The 12,424-nt window shown below is 36.1% G+C and overlaps 1 protein-coding gene and 1 pseudogene across 1 annotated transcript in view; one reads left to right on the forward strand and one right to left on the reverse strand.

Annotated features, from left to right (window-relative positions):
- The window catches only part of HTR2C (5-hydroxytryptamine receptor 2C), a 287,010-nt gene that overhangs the window by 123,748 nt on the left and 150,838 nt on the right, over positions 1-12,424 (reverse strand). The gene's annotated exons all lie outside the window — the stretch shown is intronic.
- On the forward strand, positions 6,548-8,465 carry LOC108293376 (annotated as a pseudogene).

A 12,424-nucleotide genomic window follows, 5' to 3' on the forward strand; every position in this document is an offset into this window, starting at 1 on the left:
AAAAAAAAAAAAAAAAAAAAGAATCTAATCTCATGAAAGGTAAAAATGTTATTAGAATGCAAAGCGTATATGGTTAGTAAAAATCTGTAATTGGTACAAAGATAGAAGAGAGGAAATGCAGGGGCAGGAATAGGAAATTACTTAGTTTTCTCTTCGTTTAATTAATACTATTGGGTAAAAAAATGCAGAACTGATCCCTGAACTTTAACAGGATTTTTTCATTCTTCAAACCCTTATCTAAACTCAACATATATTGAAAAACTAATGTCCCTCTTATTCCAGGGAATATTTTGAGGATTTCTAATTTAGCTTTGATGTCTTTATTTCTGCATGAAAAGAAAACCCTGGCATTCAACCGTTAGAACCATTTAGAGCAAAACTGAATGGCCGTTTTATACTTTTCCTTTTCTAATCTATTTCATTCAATCTCCTGCATTTCAGATGAGGTCTCTCAAGCATTTATAAACTTTCAGTTCATTTTTTTCCATACCCAACAGATTCCTGGCTTATGAAATCATAAATATTTTCTGGCACCCAATTTTGATGACCTGCTTTTCATACTCTGTGTTCTACTGCCTTCTTAAAACCACAGTTCTGGTACATATTTTTCTGCATGCAAATTGATGCAATGTGTACTACAACAATTGGCTTCCTTCTATAAAATTTTGGAAAGCTCTTTCAACTTTATTGGTAGATTTGTGTTGTATAGAGTCCTCTGGGGAACCAGGCACAAGGACAGATGGCTCCCTCTTATTCAGGATATAGTGTGGTCCAGAAAAAGATTCATCTGGTCTTTGAATTTGGAAAGACTCTCTGTTGCCCAAAAGTGGGTAACTAGTACAAATGTATGCCAAAGACTATATTTCTTGGCAGATGTAGAAAATTGTAATTGATTGCATTTCAGTTCCCTGTGTTTTGTGCCACAATCACTTAGTAAAATGAAAACCAGGGAAAAGAATCAACCAAAATACTTTAGCAATAATGACTTTTTGGGGAAAAAAGCAAAACAAACAAACAAATAAAAAATCCCATCTTTTTTTGACTGACAAAACACAACTTAGAAACTTAGACCCCTAGGGAGAAGTAGGCTGTTACACTGGTCTATGTGATTTCAAGTCAATTGGGCTCAAAACTTTTAAACTATTAGGCTGAAGACACTATTTTGACACCTTTTTAAATAGAATTTTAATATAATTAGAATTTTCTGGAGCCCTTTGAGTAATTTGCATTTTTCTCAGACTGCTTTTGTGATTTAATTTTGTTCTTGGTTATTTGCAGTTCTACTGTGACATATCTAGGTATAGATTTATTTTTATTTGTTTTGCTTGGGTAATCATCGGTCTTCTTAAATCTTTGATGTCTTTCATTAGCTCCAGAAAATTAATCATATTATTTCCAAATACTGTCTCTCTAACCCAATCTCTTTCTCTGTTTCTATGCAAGCCCAATTAGATATTTTGTTACTTTTCTCTGTATGTTACTTTTTTTTTTTTTTTTAGACAAGGTTGGCTGGGTCTTGGTGGCTCATGCCTATAATCCCAGCACTCTCAGAGGCTGAGGTGGGGGGATCACTTGAGCTCAGGCGTTCAAGACCAGCCTGGGAAACATAGCAAGACATTGTCTCCAGAAAAAAATTTAAAAATTAGCCGTGTCTGGTGGTATACACTCATAGTCCCAGCTATTCAGGAGGCTGGGGCAGGAAGATTACTTGAACTCAGGACATCAAGGCTGCAGTGGGCTATGATCACACCACTGCACTCCAGCGAGGGCTGAAGAGTGAGATACTGTCTCCAAATAAAATAAAATAAAATAAAATAAATATATATAGAGAGATGGGGTCTTGCTCTATCATCCAGGATGAAGCGCAGCAATGCAATCAAAGCTCACTATAACCTCGAACTCCTGGGCTGAAGGGATTCTCCCACTTCAGCCTCTCAAGTAGGTAGGAGTACAGGTATATACCACCACACCAGGCTAATATTTTATTTTTAAATTTTTTTTGCAGAGTCATGGTCTTGTTATGTTACCTGGGCTGGTCACAAAATCATAGCCTCAAGTGATCCTCCCACCACAGCCTTCCAAAGTACCGGGAATACAAGCATGAACCACTGAACCCAGCCTATCTTACATATTTCTTAACCTCTCTTATGTTTTCTACATCACCCTCTCTTTTGCATTTTTGACATTTTCTTCTGATAACTTTCTGTTTACTAATTCTCTCTTCAGCCTTGTCTAAGCTGCTCTTAATTTGCTCTTAGTTTTGTTGTTGTTGGTTTTGTTTTTGATTTTTAGAAGATCTGCTTTGTTTCTCAGGTAAGCCAGGCCATTTTTATAGATATGGTACCCTGTAGAAATTTTTCACCTTATAGTTTTTCTTTATCGATAGTAATAATACTTGCTGATATAATATCTGAAGTTTTTCAGGTATATTTATTATATTTGTTGTTTTTCTGCCTCTTGCCAGTGGTACCTTGAACTTGTGTGTGCCTAATTGTTGCTGTTTCTCAAGGGGCTACTTATTCTCTTTGGAAAATTATTTTCAGAATGGGGTTGCTTTTCAGAGAATATTAGCATTTGCTTCTTTCAGACCTTTAGGGGCATATATTCCAAAATTATTACCAACAAAATTTATAGCTTGAACTTTCTGAACAACCTAGTTGATGTGAATCTGGATGACAAATCACTGTGAGTTCTGGCTTATGGTTTAAAATGATCAGGGACAGGTTTACTCTTACCCTCAATTCTAAGGCACCTTTTCTTGCAGACCCTAGAGGTGAGGTTGTGGTTTCCTTTTACCTCTGTTTTATCCTTATACTTATGGTATAGTTCTTTAGGGTGTCAGCTTAAAGGAGGATAACATTCTATTTGAATCCTTGTCTGCATACTTTCAGATTCCCTTATTTAGCAAATTTCCACAAGACAATAGTTGCCTCAGTTCTGAGCTGCCCACATCTGGGTTGCATCCTTCATTTAGATTTTACTCTCTAATTCCTTACTCTACTGTCAGCTCTTCGATAATTTCATACATGCATACATACATATGTGTGTGTGTATATACATACACACAGTTGTTTACCAGTATTCATGAGGAATTGGTTCCAGAACACCCTCAGATACCAAAATCTGCAAATGCTTTAGTCCCTTACATAAAATAGCATAATATTTGCATATAACCTATGCACCTCGCATATACTTTAAATCATCTCTAGATTACTTACAATACCTAATACAATGTAAATCTTATGTGAATAGTTGTTTTACAGTATTGTTTTTATTTGTATTATTTTTATTATTGTTTTGTTACTTTTGTTGTTTTTAAAATATTTTTGATCTATAGTTGATTGAATTTCTAGATACAAAAGGCTGACAGTTCATATAAACATATGCACACAAACACACTCACATATACATTACATCCAATATACTTGTTTGATAGTGTTACTTCAAAAAACCTAGTATATAATCTTACATAGAACAGAATTCATTCATAAACTTATAAAATAAAGTATCTTCTTGTAACCAGTGTCTCCAATTCTACAAATAAGTTGACAAGCAACAAAACATAACAAGAATCTGAGCTGAAAAGATTTTGTAATCCAAGTATAGACTTGTTATTTGAGATAGTTGCTAGCATCTGACTATGAAAATACTCCAGTGGCCTTCTAGAGTAGTGGCAATGTGAAACTAAATGGCCCTAATATCCATGTGAAACTGTTACCCTGCTTGAGTTGAAACAATTTTTACTTAGAATAAAAAGCTGCATTAGAGATGCAGCTTTTACATTTAAAAGTAATTGCAAAAATTCAATGACTTTTGCACCAACCTATATACAAAACATCAGTACTGTTAACAGGTACTTAACTTTGTTTCCACCCTGAAAGACACAAGAGAAAACATATTCTGTGGTTTTAATGGCTGTAGGGAAGGGAAAAGGAAGGTTTCTTTTAATACTTGTTCTCCCACATACTTTCTGCAGCTTTGAAATTTAGTTTTTCTGTCTAAAATTTGAGAAAATTGCCTATTATATTCACTTTACAGGGTTGTTCAGAGATATATCGAAAAAATGTTATGAATACATCAAATATTTAAGCTATCAGCTACAGCTTCCCACACAAGATGACACACTTCTGCCTGAGCTTCCACTGTCCTGATATCTACTGTACTGAGCTAAATTCAGGTCTAGGCAATTAAAGACAATTAAAAAATGCTGCTGCATCAAGAGGCAATTTGATGTTTTGCCAAATAGCTTCTAAAATGGAATCCTGGGGAGGCTAGTCAGTCTATAATTAAGGGCATAAGATTGATATACAGAACTTTTAATTCCGTTTTATCAGTTGGCCCTAGATATATTTATTCTCCATTTCTTTTGTTTATGAAGAGTCCAAAAAGATAGTAAAGAGAATCAAGATGGGAACTGTACTAGTGGCCAGGAACTTAAAGTTTTCTATCACTGACTTGGAATAGCAAATTTTCCTGGGCCAATAGCACAGCCCTCCACCTGTGTCCTGAGGGTCAGTCATGGTCTCTTACAAATGAGGCTTCATCTAGGTAGCTCTGTTTCTATAATATAATGGCAGGTGTAAAGTTTTTTTTTTACATGAAAAAGGAGAAATAATTAACCATACATGATCATTTCTGTCCTTAGTATAACATATATGTTGCATACAAAAACACTAATCCAATACTGCACTGTGGGCTGGAAGGCACTTCCATTTGTAAGCTGACTTATGAGATATTGCAGTTTTTGCCTGTTATTTTGGAAAATGTTGATTTTTTCCCTTTTTTCTTCATTGCTTGATCTCATCCTACTATATTACCACTCAACTAGGACAGATTCTCAAATGTTTCTATCATGTGAATGTAAATATAATTTGCCTGATCACTTTTATTAGAGGCTTCTAAAATAACATTCTAATAAAATCAATTCCTAAGAATAATTTTGTTAATAATTAATAATTAAAATATCACATGTACTAAGATCCAGATACTTTATGAGCTTAATCTCTAGCCCTCAATACCATGCTGTTTCCCTGTTAACATAGGTGAGAAAACATTTTCCAAAGGTGGGATTGTAGAGATTGAAACCTACGTTCATCTGATACCAAAATTCAAGTTCACCTTCACTGCAACACCTTGGAAAATACCATTGAGTTAATGGTATTTCATGCTTATTGACAGATGAATTGACATGGAACCTCGAATATATTCTACTTTCATTATTAAAAAATATCTTCAGAAAAAGGAAAATACTAATTTGTACAGTGACAGCACCACCCACAAGTAGGGGTAGAACTTTATTTTCTTCCAAACATTTTCTGTTATGTAAATATAGGCATTATACATTTCTACAGGAATTTATTCTGTCTCTAAAGGAATATAGCAAAATCACTATTTGCTTCCGGATTTTCATTGGAACTGGACATTTCAGCTTTACATTAGCTATCATTAGTCAGAGTCACTGAATTTGGACAGTACTGATTTATAAACCTCTTCACCCTATAATCCCAGCACTTTGGGAAGCCAAAGTGGATAATCTGTGGTCGGAAGTTTGATACCAGCCTGGCCAACATGAGGGAACGTCTCTACTAAAAATACAAAAATTAGCCGGACATGATGGTGAGCACCTGCAATCCCAGCTACTCAGGAGTCTGAGGCAGAGGAATCACTTGAATCCAGGAGGTGGAGGTTGCGGTGAGCCAAGATTGTGCCACTGCACTCCATCCTGGGTGACAGAGTAAGACTCTGTTTCAATAAACAAACAAACAAATAAATAAATACAAATAGAAAACTCTCCATAAGTTATTCAGTCGATATTGAAAATTAGATATTTTATCTAGTCACACTAAGTTAGAAAATTTTACAATATATAACCTATTTAAATATATTTCTAAAAGTGAAGCATTTTCTTGGAGGCTAGGGCCCTGGTACACACCTCTGTATTCCTAATGCCAAGTGCAATGCCTAACACAAATTGGGAATTCAATAAATATTTGGTGCCCTGAAATGTTGACACATTATCCCAGAAAGTGCCTCCAAAGGTCATTTTCCTATTAGGCCTTATGAACTGTTCAGAGTAAAGCATGTCTTAAAATATAAATATAAAAGTAGCTGGACTAGAAGTAGATGAAATATAAATGCAGAGAAAGGCAATCAGAAAAATCTTCAGAAAGAGTATGGCAATAGATCAACTTTTCAGTACCTAATCACAACACTTCTTAATTATCATTAATAAGTACTACAGGGGGCCCTTGTAAGGGCATTAGTACATTTATTGGTCATTTTATTCATTGTCGTTTTACATATGCTTTGGTGCTATGTTTTAATTCAGCAGATGATAGTTGAGGTAATACGTTTGTCAGGATATCAGTGAGTTTTTATCATAATGTTTTTGCCATCATTTTTTGGTTCCATAGTATTTGCTCTGAAATTTTAAACCACATCTATTTTCCTCTTCAAGAAGTAAATATAGCTCATTGAACACACCTGTAGCTCTGGTGGTTTCTGTGTCTTTCTTCGTAGTCAGAGCCTGGCCTACATGCCAGGAACCATGTCGAAGGGATCTGCAGTTGGTATTGATCTTGACACCGCATACTCTTGTGTGGGTGTTTTCCAGCATGGAAAAATAGAGATAATTGCTAATGTTCAGGGAAACTGGACACTCCAAGCTATGTCACCTTTATGGACACTGAATGATTGAACCATGATGCCACAAAGAATCAAGTGCAATGAACCCCACTAACGTGATTTTTGATGCCAAACATCTGATTGGATGCAGATTTGATGATGCTGTTGTCTAGTCTGATATGAAGCATTGGCCTTTCATGATGGTGAATGATGTTGGCAGGACCGAAGTTCAAGTAGAAAACAAGGGAAAGACCAAAAATTTCTATCCAGAGGAGCTGTCCTCCATGGTTCTGACAAAGATTAAAGAAATTACAGAAGCCTATCTTGGAAAGATTGCTACCAAAGCTGTGGTCACAGTGCCACCTTACTTTAATGACTCTCAGCATCAGGCTATCAAAGATACTGGAACTATTGCTGATCTCAATGTACTTAGAATTATCAGTGAGCCAATTGCTGCTGATATTGCTTATGGCTTAGACAAAAAGGTTGGTGCTGAAAGAAACCTGCTTGTCTTTGACCTGGGAGGTGGCACTTTTGATTTGTCAATCCTCACTATTGAGAATGGAATCTTTGAGGTCAAATCTATAGCCAGAGACACCCACTTGGGTGGAGAAGACTTTGACAACCGAATTGTCAGCCATTTTATTGCTGAGTTCAAGCACAAGCGTAAGAAGGATATCAGTGAGAAGAGAGCTGTAGGATGCTTCCGTATTGCTTGTGAACATGCTAAGCATACTCTCTCTTCCAGCAACCAGGCCATTTTTGAGATAGATTCTCTCCATGAAGGAATCAACTTCTGTACATTCATTACCTGTGCCCAATTTGAAGAACTGAATGCTGACCTGTTCCATGGCATTCTGTGCTCCGTAGAGAAAGCTCTTCAAGATGCCAAACTAAGCAAGTCAGACTCATGATACTGTCCTGGTTGGTGGTTCTACTCATATCCCCAAGATTCAGAAACTTCTCCAAGACTTACTCAAGTGAAAAGAACTGAATAAGAGCATCAAGCCATATGAAGCTGTTGCTTATGTTGCAGCCGTCCAGGCAGCCATCCTATCTGCAGACGAATCTGAAAATGTTCAAGATTTGCTGCTCTTGGATGTCACTCCTCTTTCCCTTGGTATTGAAACTGCTGGTGGAGTCATGACTGTCCTCATCAAGTGTAACACTACAGTTCTTACCAAGCAGACACAGACCTTCATTATCTATTCTGACAACCAGCCTGGTATGCTGATTCAGGTTTATGAAGGTGATTGTGCTATGACCAAGGATGACAACCTGCTTGACAAGTTTGAACTCACAGGCATACCTCCTGACCCCATGGTGTTCCTCAGATTGAAGTCACTTTTGGCCATGATGCCAATGGCATCCTCAATGTATCTACTGTGAACAAGAGTACAGGAAAAGAGAACAAAGATTACTATCACTAATGACAAGGGCCATTTGAGCAAGGAAGACATGGAATATATGGATCAGAAAGCTGAGAAATACACAGCTGAAGCTGAGAGGCAGAGGGACAAAGTGTCATCCAATAATTCACTTGAGTCCTATGCGTTCAACATGAAAGCAAGTGTCAAAGATGAGAAGCTTCAAGGCAAGATTAACGGTGAGGACAAACAGAAGATTCTAGACAAGTGTAATGAAATAATCAACTGGCTTGATAAGAGTCAGACTGCCAAGAAGGAAGAATTTCAACATCAGCAGAAATAGCTGGAGAAAGTCTGCAACACCATCATTACCAAGCTGTACCAGAGTGCAGAAGGAATGGGGGATTCCCTGGTGCTGGAGCTCCTCCCTCTAGTGGTGCTTCTTCAGGACCCACCATTGAAAAAGTTGATTAAGCCAACATAAATATAGATGTAGCATTGTTGCACACATGTAAAACATTGAAGGACTTACATTTGCAGCAAATTCTGTGGCAGTTTTTAAAAGTTCAGCTGCCATAGTAAGTTACTGGGCATTCTCAATACTTGACTATGGAACATGTGCACAGGGAAGGGAAATAACATTGCATTTTATAAGTACTGTATTGTAGGTGGAAAACGCAATGTCTTAAGCTATTTAAAACAGGCACAAGAATATATAATTTAACACTTTGTTAAGAATATATCTCTAAAAGTTACAGAGATATAAGCGCTTGCAATTTTTATAAATTATTAGTGACAAAATGCAATCATGAAGGTATAACTACAATAAAATTGGGCTTCTCTATTTCCCTTAAAAGTTGGGTTGGAATTATGATTATATATAGTAAGTATGAAAAAAATCATCTATGTGGCAATTTGGGAGCTGGGAAAATATCCCATCTACAGTACTTTATTATAATAATTTAATTTGTACCATTGTAAGCCCTATTCTTACCAATTGACTAGGGTGATATGTACCTCTTCTGAACTTCTTAACCACCTATTATTTATTCAATGCAGTCCATCATTAGCACATAACCTCATGTTGTTCAGTATTTTTTATATGAATTTCTGCCTCCCAGCAATACACACAAACACACATATGCATACACATAATTATATTATAAACTCCTTCATAAGCAGGGATTGGGATTAATACATTATGACATTCCACTTTTGTTCAGTGCTGACAAAGAGCAGATACTCAATAAGCGTCTGTATTGTTTGTGGTTTGACCCACGTGTTATAATAGTTAACAATGATTTTTGTTTTCCTTGATAATTATTAGAACCTCTCTATCTTAGAGGCTACTGTGTTCACAGTGACTGCTTAAATTGTTAAAAATGATGGCATTTGGACACAGGGTTGGATGAGATGGGCAGCCTCTAGGTAAAATAAAGGTTTAATTTCATTTAGATATCTGTTTCAGAAGGGATTTATAAACCAAAGCTAAGTGCACAAAGTGAAAGGCGTTTTGGAAATTGTATGGTTTATTTGATCAGTTTCTAAAGGAACTTGTTTAATTCTAGTTTCTGAATAGATTCTGTGGTTGCAGTTGTCTTATTTTGCTAACTAAAATATGTAATATAGAAAATATGCAATTGCAATTTTGGGAATACATTCATCATATTTTCAGCACAAGTGATCTCCAAAATATCTGCTCAGTATCCTAAAAGTGCACTGATAAATATAACTGTTATTCTTGATAAAAGATATGATTCCATGGTATCTGAAAAATTGTCTGTTTTTAGATGATTTAAGAGTCTGTATTCTAATTTGATCAAGATTACTTTAAAATTTAAAATTTAACTTTTGGAAAACTGACATATCATGATATATATTTGGCTATTCCCAATCACAATACATTATTTTGCTTTAACTCCCACATAGGTATTTTTTCATATAGTTTCCCTTATGAAACTGGCTCTTACTACATAAATAAAGTAAACCTTGTTGCAGTAATATTGCTTTATTTGGGGATTTGAGTGGGAAGAAGGGTAAATATTTCCATTTTACTAAAATCATGTATACCAGTTTTTAACTCTGATTTAAGGTTCTTTCCATAAAACTGGTTATGATGGGAAAGAAGTTCTTGTGTACCTGATTTTCAGGGTAAGGAAAACAAAAATGTTAAGCTCAGTTACTGAAAACAATTTTTACTTGTTCCATATACCTGCTTAAGAAAGGCCTTAGAATAATCATATTTTATAGACAAAGTCAAATTTAGAGACATCTAAACAAATCCTCTCATTTCACAAAGGCTCAAAGAAGCCAAGTGACTAAAACTAGATTCCACAGTTAATGGAAAAGCTGAAAACTGAAGGTAGGCCTTCAACACTACCATCCCTTAGTATTAACCAACTGAAGGAAAAATGTAAAAATGCAGAGTGGTGAAATAGCTCACAACAAAGAGTAATTCACCAAGAGTCTGGCATCCCAAAGTAAATCCAAGTTACATTATTGATGCTTTGCCTAATAATTTTATATCCCTACCAACTATCCTCACTGACCTTGTTCCTTTCTAAATTTATTGTTTTCCCAGTCTCAACTTTTGCTGCATCTTTTGGGCCCTTAGGCTAACCTGCAATTATTAGCTTTCGTTTGACAAGACGTGAGTAGGGCTGTTTCTTAAGCCAGAAACTATAGTGATTTCCCTTGATCCCATAAACACGTACAAGTCTCCCCCACAATTAAAGTACTTATTAGACTTTTTGTCTCCCTCTGAAAAATGTTTCCTCTCCTAAAGTTCAGAATCAAGCCCCCCCGACACACATACAAAAAATCCTAGTTACATAAAAAACAAATGCAAAATGTGAATTTTGTTTGAAACCTCATTTACATGAAGCAGCTCGTTTATATCCTAATTTGAGCCAATTATTAAAAGTGAATACTGATTAGGGAGCAGATGATATGAAGTAATCATTTTAACTTTGTATGGTAGAATCTTGTTATGGTGTATGTTTAAAATGTCATTATAATTCAAGGTGTATTAAGAAGTACTTACCAGAGCAGGACTTCTAGAATGGCAGGATGGGAACCTTGGTGAATTCTTTCTCTCACAAAAGCTATAAAAATACTTGCAAAACTACAAAAATCAACTGTTTTAGAATTCTGGAAATTAACCAAAGATACAGATTTAGCTTAAAAGATATTCATTTAAAAAAGGTTTACTGAACTTCGGTTAGAACAGTGGGATCTATGTTGTTTTAACCTGGGGCTACTTTTATTTCCCTCTCACCACAGTAATGGAGCACAGTAACCATGAAAAGCTGGCACCCAGTAAAGAGGGGACTGATTTGTTTTGGAGCTTCATGTAAAGCCCCATCCTTAGAACACTCAATATTTCAACAGTATTTCCAATGATTTATTTGAAACCCATTATTTCCAGGGCTTTGGGCTATTTATCCTGACTCTGAGTTCACTTCTTCAGAAAAAGTGTTATCTCCAGAGTTTTGCAAACAGTAACGTGAGCTGAATTCAATAACATTGCAGTTGCCTAAGCCTATGAACTCAGTTGCAACAAACAAGAAGCTGGCTAAAAATTTAAAAGGAATACATTGGTAATGGGAAAAGGACCAACATAAGGAACTCTAAAATGCTCCAACGTATTTCAGGAGATCTAAAAGGCTGCACAAATGCGTGTGCCTGCACATGTGCCAAGAAAGCTCAGAGAGGATATCAACAACTCATCTCTATCTAACTTTGATGCCAGACTCAAGCAGGAAGTAAAAGCTAATATTAACTTGTAAATTCTCTGAAATTTGAAGGTGCAATCTCCAACAAAAATCCCCTTGGAACAGGGTGGAAGAAAAACTGGCTCATAGCATTTAATAGAATATTCTGAACAATCATTAGCTGACTACAAACAATGCTTATTCAGGGGCAACTCTTAAGAAGTAAGGCTTAAAAAGAAAAAAAAATATCGAAGAAAAATGCTACCAGAGAAAATAGCAGCCACACATTGCAAGGAATACAGAATCTATAGAAGTATCCTAGGAAAGTAACTGAAGCAAGCAGGAAAGAGGATCAAATCTCATAAACAACAATAAACACTAGACGTTGGCATAGATCTGATTTCAAAGTCACTACAATACGTTATTTAAAATGTCCCAGTTTCAACAAGAAATTGCAAGACATGCAAAGAAACAGGAAAGTATGCAAGGTGCAGTGGCTCACACCAGTAATCCTAGCACTTTGGGAGGCCAAGGTGGGTGGATCACTTGAGGTCAACAGTTTGAGACCAGTCTGACCAACATGGTGAAACCCTGTCTCTACTAAAAATACAAAAAATAACCGCGTATTGTGGCAGGCACCTGTAATCCCAGCTGCTCTGGGGGCTGAGGCATGAGAATCACTTGAACCCGGGAGGTGGAGATTGCAGTGAACTGAGATCG

Source organism: Cebus imitator, unplaced genomic scaffold (assembly GCF_001604975.1).
Source record: "Cebus imitator isolate Cc_AM_T3 unplaced genomic scaffold, Cebus_imitator-1.0 Scaffold535, whole genome shotgun sequence".
NCBI classification, from domain to species: domain Eukaryota; kingdom Metazoa; phylum Chordata; class Mammalia; order Primates; family Cebidae; genus Cebus; species Cebus imitator.